Here is a 10,960-nt window from a genome sequence, read left to right as displayed (position 1 = left end):
GAGGATCGTCTGAGACCAGCCACGCAGACAGCTGCTGAAACAATTGGTGTGCATAACCAAACAATTTCTGCACAAACTGTCAGAAACCATCTCAGGGAAGCTCAACTGCATGCTCGTCGTCCTCATCGGGGTCTAACCTGACTCCAGATCGTCGCCGTAACAGACTTGAGTGGGCAAAATGCTCACATTCGATGGCGTCTAGCACGTTGGAGAGGTGTTTCTCTTCACGGATGAATCTCGGTTACATTGTTCAGGGCAGATGGCAGACAGCGTGTGTGGCGTCGTGTGGGTGAGCGCTTTGCTGATGTCAATGTTGTGGATCGAGTGGCCCATGGTGGTGGTGGGTCATGGTATGGGCAGGCATCTGTTATGGACGAAGACACAGGTGGCATTTTATTGATGGCATTTTGAATGCACAGAGATACCGTGATGAGATCCTGAGGCCCATTGTTGTGCCATACATCCATGAACATCACCTCATGTTCAGCAAGATAATGCACGGCCCCATGTTGCAAGGATCTGTACACAATTCTTGGAAGCTGAAAATGTCCCAGTTCTTGCATGGCCAGCATACTCACGGACATGTCACCCATTGAACATGTTTGGGATGTGCTTGACCGGCGTATACGACAGCGTGCACCAGTTCCCACTAATATCCAGCAACTTCGCACAGCCATTGAAGAGGAGTGGACAACATTCCACAGGCCAAAATAGACAATCTGATAAACTCTATGCGAAGAAGATGTGTTGCACTGCATGAGGCAAATGGTGGTCACACCCAGATACTGACTGGTTCTGAGTCCCCAGACCGCCAATAAAGCAGAAACAAAATGCACATTTCAGGGTGGCCTTTTATTGTGGGCAGTTTAAGGTACACCTGTGCACTAATCATGATGTCAGATCAGCATCTTGATGTGGCACACCTGTGAGGTGGGATGGATTATCTCAGCAAAGCAGAAGTGCTCACTATCACACATTTAGACAGATTTGTGAACAATGTTTGAGAGGAATGGTAATATTGTGTATCTGGAATGAAGTTTAGATCTTCAAGTCCATCTCATGAACATGGGAGCAAAAACAAAAGTGTTGCGTTTATATTTTTGTTGAGTGTATATGTTGAAGATCTCTTTGTGCAATGACAGCCTCTTGTTGAATGTTTTCCCACTGCAAGCTAATCTGACATGGTGTCACTTCATCTCATACATACTGCTGCTGCTGATGTCCTCTGACTTTTCCAGGAAGCTGTGATGATGTCAGAGGACCTTCTGAACATTCTGCAAGATCTGACAGATGAAGAGTTCAAAACATTCAACTGGTTTCTGCAGCAGCCCGGCTGCCTAGAGGGCCACGCACCCATCAAAACATGCCACCTGCAAAAGGAACACAGGCTGGAAACAGTGACTGTGATGGAGCAGACATATGGAATTCCTAATGCAGTGCAGGTCACCTGGAACATTTTAGGGAAGATCCCCAGGAAGGACCTGCAGCAGACATTGGATGACATCAGGAACACTAACCCTGGACCTTCAACTCAGACTTTGTCTTCTCCTCAGCTGAAGGTGAGAAGCTGCATTCTCTGGTATGTACGACAGCATATTAGGGCCATTTTAAGAAAAAGAAATACTGACCTGGAAAGGGGGGGGGGCGCTAATATTCTGAGATTAAAGTAGCAAATTTGTGAGGAAAAAAACTCAGAAATTTATATCCGTTTTTCTTGGTCACGGAATCGTGTTGCGTTTCCAAGACGTCATCTTCATTGCATGCATGCATACGGTTTATGTGTACATGTAAACTGTTTCAGGCTTTAGTCAGTTCAGGGTGTTTATGAGAGTGGTATATGCCTTCTTAAGAGGATGGCAGTGAGTAGCCTAGTGTGTGTGTAGTGGGTGTATACTTTCTTCTGCGTTGTGTAATCAAAAACAACTTCTTTCTTGGCTCGACAGGCCGTTTATTAGGGTCAGGCTGGACACAGAAATCTGTATCCAGAGTTCTAACAAGCTCCCACAGTGACACTGAAAAATAAACCCAAAATTTAGGCATATAGCGCTGTACTACGAGACAGCACTGCTACTGCATTTAAGCTAGCACCTAACAGCTTGTCAAACGGACTGCTTAATTTACAACGCTTAGCAACCAACATTAAAGGAAACTTATGGTTATTATTCCAACAACATATAACAATAGGAATGTGGACTTATGACGGCAAAACAACAAAGTAAATTGCTAATTTCTGCAGAGCTTATTAGACTCGGACTTACCACGCGAACAGCACATGTAAGACTGGTGACAAGGGTGGAGTATCCCTTGCCAACTCTGCAAGGGCCCTCTAGAGGGCGCCAAAACCCCACTGTCCCATGGAAAAACCATACAATCAACATAATACAGGGAAAATAATGGGATCAAAAGTAATGAAGAAGTTATTACCTCCTTACATTGTGTGTACCTGTGGCGGTGTGTGTATGTGAGTGTGCAGGATACAGGAGAGTGTATCCTGTGTATCCTGGGAGAGAAGATGAGAGTTCTTAGCTTGAGAGAGGGGTGAGTTATTAACAAGAAGTATATGTACAGCGTAAAGAATAAGAGAATAAAGCTGCCGCCCTGCAAGGACAGGAAAGTGCTCTGGTCTCCCTTTACTCCAGCTGTGTGTGACGGTGGGGCTTAACCACGAGCAACGTAGCTCGTCCTCTGTGCTTCCTGACTACGGTTGGGAGGTTGAAGCAGGAAAGGTTATCAACGGTGTTATCTTTCTCACAGCATTGCCACAGTAAAACTTGATGAGCTTTTCCACGGCGACCATGACAGCAAGCAACGTCTATCCAGATTTGCGACTTTATAGCCTAATGTCAGAGAATATCTGAGGTTTTCCCATACATTTCTGAGTTTTTTCTAGCAAATTTGCTACTTTTATCTTAGAATATTAGCCCCCCGCCTCTTCCGGGTCAGTATTTCTTTTTCTTACAATGGCCCTAATACAACGTCGTACTATCTCTACGTGGACAGAAAACTTCCTGTCCCACATGGGCTATTTTTTCATACAGTAGATTTTTGTCCTATAACTATCAGTGACATAACAAACCATCCTCCATTTTGATTGGACACATCAAACGAGCAGCAGTACAACCTCCATCCATCCATCCATCTTCCACCGCTTATCCGGGGCCGGGTCGCGGGGGGCAGCAGTCTAAGCAGGGACACCCAGACTTCCCTCTCACCAGACACTTCCTCCAGCTCTTCTGGGGGAATCCCGAGGCGTTCCCAGGCCAGCCGAGAGACATAGTCTCTCCACCGCGTCCTGGGTCTTCCCCGGGGCCTCCTCCCAGTGGGACATGCCCGGAACACCTCCCCAGGGAGGCATCCAGGAGGCATCCGAACCAGATGCCCGAGCCACCTCAGCTGGCTCCTCTCGATGTGGAGCAGCAGCGGCTCTACTCCGAGCTCCTCTCGGGTGACTGAGCTTCTCACCCTATCTCTAAGGGAGCGCCCAGCCACCCTTCGAAGGAAACTCATTTCAGCCGCCTGTATTCGCGATCTCATTCTTTCGGTCACTACCCAAAGCTCATGACCATAGGTGAGGGTAGGAACGTAGATTGACCGGTAATCGAGAGCTTCGCCTTCCGGCTCAGCTCCTTCTTCACCACAACAGACCGGTACAGCGACCGCATTACTGCGGAAGCTGCACCGATCCGTCTGTCAATCTCCCGCATTTTTCCCTCACTCGTGAACGAGACCCCGAGATAGACAAACTCCTCCACTTGGGGCAGGAGCTCTCCTCCCACCCAGAGAGGACAAACTACCTTTTTCCGGTCGAGAACCATGGCCTCAGACTTGGAGGTGCTGATTCTCATTCCAGCCGCTTCACACTCGGCTGCAAACCGTCCCAGTGCACACTGGAGGTCCCGGCTCGATGAAGTCAACAGGACAACATCATCCGCAAAAAGCAGAGATGAAATCCTATGGTTCCCGAACCAGATCCTCTCCGGTCCCTCGCTGCGCCTAGAAATTCTGTCCATAAAAATTATGAACAGAACCGGTGACAAAGGGCAGCCCTGCCGGAGTCCAACATGCACTGGGAACAGGTCTGACTTACTGCCGGCAATGCGAACCAAACTCCTGCTCCGGTCATACAAGGACCTAACAGCCCTCAGCTGAGGGCCACGGACCCCATACTCCCAGAGCACCTCCCACAAGATGCCGCGAGGGACACGATCGAACGCCTTCTCCAAGTCCACAAAACACATGTGGACTGGTTGGGCGAACTCCCATGAACCCTCCAGCACCCTGCGGACAACCTGCACAGAGATAAAGTTTTGCTGGTTTTCACCTCAGGTTTGTTTTTATAATTCCAAACATGTGTAGAAGACACAGTTTGCCACTTTCAGGTCTGTGTTGCTGATTCCATGCTTGCACTGCAGGGGGCACTAAGCTGTAATGAAAGGAAGAGTGAGACTGAGGAACCTGATTCACACTGATGAGATGTTCTGATTGTAGCTTTTACTGTTTCTCATGAGAACACAGCTCTGGCTCAGATGGGTGTGGAACAGTGGCACTTTTGTGTCGGCCATGTTGTTTCACCTGCAGCAGAGACGTGTTTTGGACAATGATGGATCTGTATTGCTTTGTAGGAACAGACTGGGCTGCCTCTAAAAGTTAATGCTCAATGTCTGTATGTGTACACACACTAACCTACTCACTGTCTTTGACAGATGGGATGGTTCCAGTACCGGAGCCACGCCACATCACATATTACCAACAGAAACTCCAATCCCACTTCCAGGACAGGTTTCTGTGTGCACAAGAAGGCTGGGCAGAAGATGAAGAGTGTCTGGTTGATATCTACACAGAGCTATACATCACAGCTGGCCGTGACATACACATCAACACACAGCATGAGGTCCAACAGATCCAGAAAGCCTGGAGGCCCAGAGACACTGAGACATCTGTCAAACCCAGAGACATGTTCCAACATCCTTCTGGAAAAAAAGACCTGTAAAAACAGTGCTCACCAACGGAGTCGCAGGAATTGGAAAGACCTTCCTGGTGCAAAAGTTTATTCTAGACTGGGCTGAGGGAACAGCCAATCAAGATGTGCATCTCATTTTCCCCTTCTCCTTCCGTCAGCTGAATCCACTGATGGGAAAACAGTTCAGTTTGGCAAACCTCATTTATGAATGTATCCCAGAGGCTAAGGGCATCAAAGAGGAGGCCCTTCATTACATCTTTACTGCTCTGCAGTCATCAGGAAACCGCAACTACGACAGGAGTGAGTTCAAGCTTCTCTTTGTGTTTGACGGACTGGATGAGAGCCGCCTTCATCTGGACCTTCATGTTGACGATTGTCACTCTGTTGATGTAACTAAGTCCACCACCACTGATATCTTGGTGAAAAACCTCATCAATGGAAAACTGCTGAGCTCCGCTCGCATATGGATAACCACACGGCCAGCAGCAGCCAAACAGATCAAGTGTGTGGACGTGGTGACAGAGGTCAGAGGGTTCACTGACCCACAGAAGGAGGAGTACTTCAGGAAGAGGTTCAGAGAGGAGGAGCAGGCCAGCAGGATCATCTCCCACATCAAGACATCACGAAGCCTCCACATTATGTGCCACATCCCAGTCTTCTGCTGGATCACTGCTACAGTTCTGGAGGACATGTTGGAAACCAGAGAGGGAGGAGAGCTGCCCAAGACCCTGACTGAGATGTACGCAGAGTTTTTGATGTTTCAGGTAAATCAGACCAAAGAGAAATATGGACCAGAGTCCAGTCAGTGCATTTTTTCACTAGGAAAACTGGCTCTTCAGCAGCTGGAAAAGGGCAACATAATCTTCTATAAGAAGGATCTGAAAGAGTGTGGCATCGATTTCAGTAAAGCCTCAGTGTACTCAGGAGTGTTCACAGAGATCTTCAAGGAAGAGCGAAGAAGGAAACAGAAAGACACAACATTCTGCTTTGTTCACCTGAGCATTCAGGAGTTTCTGGCTGCTTTCCACCTCATACACTGTTTCGTCAAAGGGGACACTGAGGAGCTGCTAGACTTCCTGAGGGGTGACGACGGCGATAACAACAGCGATGACGACAGCGACAACGACGGTGACGAAGACGGCGACGAGTTATCTCTGGATGACATCCTGGACAGAGTCATGGAGAAATCTCTGCACAGTGAAACTGGCCACCTGGACCTGATGGTTCGCTTCCTTCATGGCCTCTCTCTGCAGTCAAACCAGAGACTCTTAGAAGACCTGCTGGGTGAGACAGAAAACTATTCAGAGGCCATCCAGAGAGCCATGAACAACCTGAAACAGAGACGCACTCATAAAGTGTCTCCTGACAGAAGCATCAACATCTTCCACTGTCTGATGGAGATGAATGACCTCTCAGTCCACCAGGAGATCCAAGAGTTCCTGCAGTCAGAGAATAGGTCAGAGAAGGAACTCTCTGAGTTCCACTGCTCAGCTCTGGCCTACATGCTGCAGATGTCAGAGGAGGTTCTTGATGAGCTAGACCTGATGAAGTACAACACAACAACAGAAGGACGATTGAGACTGCTTCCAGCTGTGAGGAACTGCAGAAAGTTCAGGTGAGTCCAGATGTGACCAATCAGTGTAGATTACTGGTTTAGTTCTTAGACACATTCACACTGTATGTTTCTCTCTAACAGAGCTCTTTGTGTTCATTGACACATCGCATCAGCTGTGTTTTTGTCTCAGATGTTCTTCTACTGTAAAAAAAAACATTGTTGTTTATGTTTCTGTTTGAAGCTGTTAAATGAATGGACAATAAATGTGTCTTTATTTGTAGTTAAAACAGCTGTATGTGGCCAAAGTGCTGCACAAACAACATAAATACAAAGACTGCAAAAACTGCAGCACAACATCATGGTATGCAAACATGCAGACACATACCATTACACAAACAGTTCAATCAGTGTGTCACACAACACAGAATAACTCTTGAAAGTCTCTGAATGAAAGAGAAGAATTTAACTTTCAGCAATATCATCTGGAAGAACCTACAACAGAGAAATAAAGTGAAATACACTGTCAAAAAGGTGATGAGAATGATCAGAGTTTTTGTTACATGTCAAACAGTCAGATCAAATGAGATCACTGCTACTACTTAAAGTGTCCCTTTCATAATGTTCTTGTTTCTGTCATCACAGACTTTCTGACTGTAACCTCTCAGAGACTCACTGGGAAGTTGTGGCCTCAGCTCTGAAGTCCGACCCCTCCCATCTGACAGAGCTCGATATGAACGGGAACAAACTGCAGGATTCAGGACTGAAGCAGCTATGTGCTGGACTGGACAGTCCTCACTGCATACTGCAGGTTCTTAGGTCAGTTAATGTTATTATTAGGCTGAGGTCCAGTTTTTAAATCATCTGTCAGGACTGACAAACAGAAAAGGACCACAGACATGTGTATCTTCAGTCACTGTTGCTTTGATGACAAATCAGATCTAATCATATGTTCAAATGTTGCTCAGTAGTTCAATGAATAATTATTTTCTTCCATCCCAGTAACAGTAATCTGTATGTTTTAATGTTATTCCATATTATTAAATTATCAGTGGTATCAATGGCTCTATCAATGTCTTGTATTGTCTTATTAGGTTGTGTGGCTGTGGTTTGTCAGAGACCAGCTGTCTACCTCTGGGCTCAGCTCTGAAGGCTAACCCCTCCCAGCTGAGATATCTGGACCTCAGTGAGAACAATCTGCAGGATGTGGAGCACCTAGGTGGTTTTCTGGAGAGGTGTAGCCTGCAGACTCTGAGGTCAGTCTCAATATTTTTATCTACACTGCTCTACCTTTTACAATTAATATCAAAATCAGTAGTGTTAAATGTGCACATTTCATTTCATTCAGACTGAGCAGCTGTAACCTCTCAGAGAGAAGCTGTGAAGCTCTGTCCTCAGTTCTCAGCTCCCAGTCCTCTAGTCTGAGAGAGCTGGACCTGAATAACAATGACCTGCAGGATTCAGGAGTGAAGCAGCTGTCTCGTGGACTGGAGACTCCAGACTGCAGACTGAAGACTCTCAGGTCAGGATACAGCTTTTTGATCATCAGTTAAATTCTGCTTCATGTTCATGTTGAAGATCTGTTGGATTTCCTTCTTTCTTCTTGAGTTCATGACCTGTTTTGTACCTCCAGTCTGTCAGGTTGTCTGATCACACAGGAGGGCTGTGCTTCTCTGGCCTCGGCTCTGACCTCCAACCCCTCCTATCTGAGAGAGCTGGACCTGAGCTACAATCATCCAGGAGACTCAGGAGTGAAGCTGCTGTCTGCTTTACTCAACAGTCCAGATTGTAGTCTGGACACTCTCAGGTACACAGAGACCACAGAGCATGAGTCCTCCTCAGTCTGTCAGTTTAGCTCATATATCCACAGCTGTTGATGGATGGACTGAAACTGCAGAGAAGAAATAATCACTGATCCCTGATGTTCATCTTCCTCCATCATTAAGTGTCCATCATGTTAACTTCACTTTTCTTTATACACTTTCTTCATATCAAAATACATACAGACTGATTTTCAGTCACACTTAGTGCAGATCAAATACAAAATGATGCCCTACTTATTAATGTCCTCAGCTGTAAGAACCACTGAATTATTTCCACAAACAAATGTTCCTGAAACAATCCATATGTGAAGCTTCAGAGGAGACAACAACACAATGGTAGAAGGAGGAGTTCCTTCAGTCAGAGACAGAGAGCAGTGAGACACTACAATATTATCACTGTAAAAACTACACACAGAAATGAGTGAATGTATTTATTTGAAGTGTGTCAGGAACTCTTCCATCCATGACACATGTGAACCAGGCTTGTGTTTGCATATAGAGTGAAAGGAACAAACAGTCAGAGACAGTGTGGCTTGTTTGCTGCTTTGGATAAATGCACAATGCTGAGATCAAACCTACACTGTTGCTGCATGAAGAGGATTTTACAGTAAAGCGCTGACAGAGCAATATTTCACAGAATGGAGGACATGAATAAACACAGAGCAGATCAGGAGAGACTCTTCTGGAGTCGACACAGACGAGTTTCAGTCTGTTTGTGTGTCTCTGACAAACTGAGGAACTCTGCTTCATGTTGATCAGCAGTTTGGACTCATGTTGGTTAGAAAATCATTCTGACTGTGTTTCTTCCTGCAGGGTGGAGCATGGTGGAGAGCAGTGGTTAAAACCTGGGCTGAGGAAGTGTAAGTTTGACTCGGTCTTTCCTCATGTTATTGTGCATGAGTCAGTGTTCTATCAGTCCATCAGAGCTGTTGTAGCGCAGCCTCGGCGGTTGGATTTCTTTCGTGTTTACTGGAGTTTATTACTCCCCAGCAGGAGTTTTAGGTTCCAGCTTTGTCATTTTCCTTTTTTCTCTTGTTAGGGAGCTTTAGTGTTTTGTAGTGTCTTGTGTTTGTTTGGGGCACTGCTCAGCTCTGAGTTCATGAACTGCAGCCTAACACTGAAACCAGCCTGTGTAGCTGCCGATCTGAGAGTGGGGACGAGTGGGGAGGTGCAGACATGCTGTGTGTGGGTTTCCCCTCAGCCTGGGACATAACAGAGACAACCAAAGCAGACAAAAGACAAAATCCAATAAGAGACCACAAAGGGTTGAAAAGGTCCAAACACAGGAATAAACAGCTCCACAGTCAAAAAGCAGGCAGGACTCAGACACAAAGAATCTCATCCAAAGGGTCAGACTGGACTGATGGACTGAAGAGTGAGGACACTGAGACACTGAGCTGTGAGCAGCATTATTAGGGTTAGGGTTAGGGCGATAAACGCCAATGTTTAAGAAAACGAGTTACCACCAAAATAAGTTTCACACGGGGTCTCTATTTAAAGTTTTTAATCAATTAGTAACAAAACACGTTATCCGCCATGTTTCCCTGCACCGCTTCTTCCCTTTTTCCCCAATCTGCTACAAACACCCTGATTTTTAGCACAATGCAGCATTTCCATTCAACCAATCACGGGGCAGCTTTCCAACTGTCATGGCGGAGCCCTGTCAGTAGATAGAAAGTATGTCCAGTCGTCTTTTAAATGAGTGTTTTAGCTGTGTGAAATGAATAACTTTGACAGTATCCATGAGGCAGTCCTCGTTTCTTCCATGGGAAAAAAGCGGAAGCCTTCCATACAGAATCCCGAAACTCAGCTGGAGGGAAAATACCGGCCATTTCCTGTTTGCATACTAAAGAGAAAAACTTTTGTCATGCGGATCAACTGACAGCCGGCGAAATAATATTATTAGAAATACATATATAAATACATAAAATTAGTTTTTTGATTAAATGGATTTATAGCTTTTTGGGTGGAAAAAAGATTTGATTGTTTAATAAATGTTTAAAAGCAAAATATAGATTTGAGTTTTTGATGTTATTACAAACTCATGATGATATATTACAGTTTGAAACATAAAGTAGAAGTTTTCATATAAACCCTTTTTGGGAAAGAAAACACTTTTTTCTGGATTTATACTGTTTTGTAAGCAATCTCTTCGTTTGTTAGGCGGGACAGCCGAAACCAGTTAAACAAGCTTTTACTGACAGCTCTGAACAGACCACATTAACTTATCATTCATTTTAGTGCAGCCGCCACAACTTCCATTTCACAAACCATTTTTTTAATCTTCATTTATTATATTTCCTTTTATTTTGCTTTTTTGCTTTGGTTTCTTTCTGTAACACTGGACTTATTTTCTATGAAGGATTGAACTCTGACAGTGTTTGAACAGTAGAGAAAGGAGTATAAAGTGTGTAGTGAGGGGGTCACAGCCTTAAAGCATCTAGAATAACTGTAAAAAATAAAGCCGATTACTTCACGGATTTCACCTTTTGCGGGTTATTTTCGGAACGTAACCCCCGCGATTAACGAGGGACCTCTGATTGGAAGGAAGAGACTGGGCTCTCAGCTGCAGTAAAGGGGGCAGGTCTGGCTCCAAAACAGGTTTCAATGTGCAAGATGTCTTGC

This window comes from Parambassis ranga, chromosome 5, assembly GCF_900634625.1.
Source record: "Parambassis ranga chromosome 5, fParRan2.1, whole genome shotgun sequence".
Classification (NCBI taxonomy): Eukaryota; Metazoa; Chordata; class Actinopteri; family Ambassidae; genus Parambassis; species Parambassis ranga.
Note: the sequence above shows the minus strand (reverse complement) of the source record.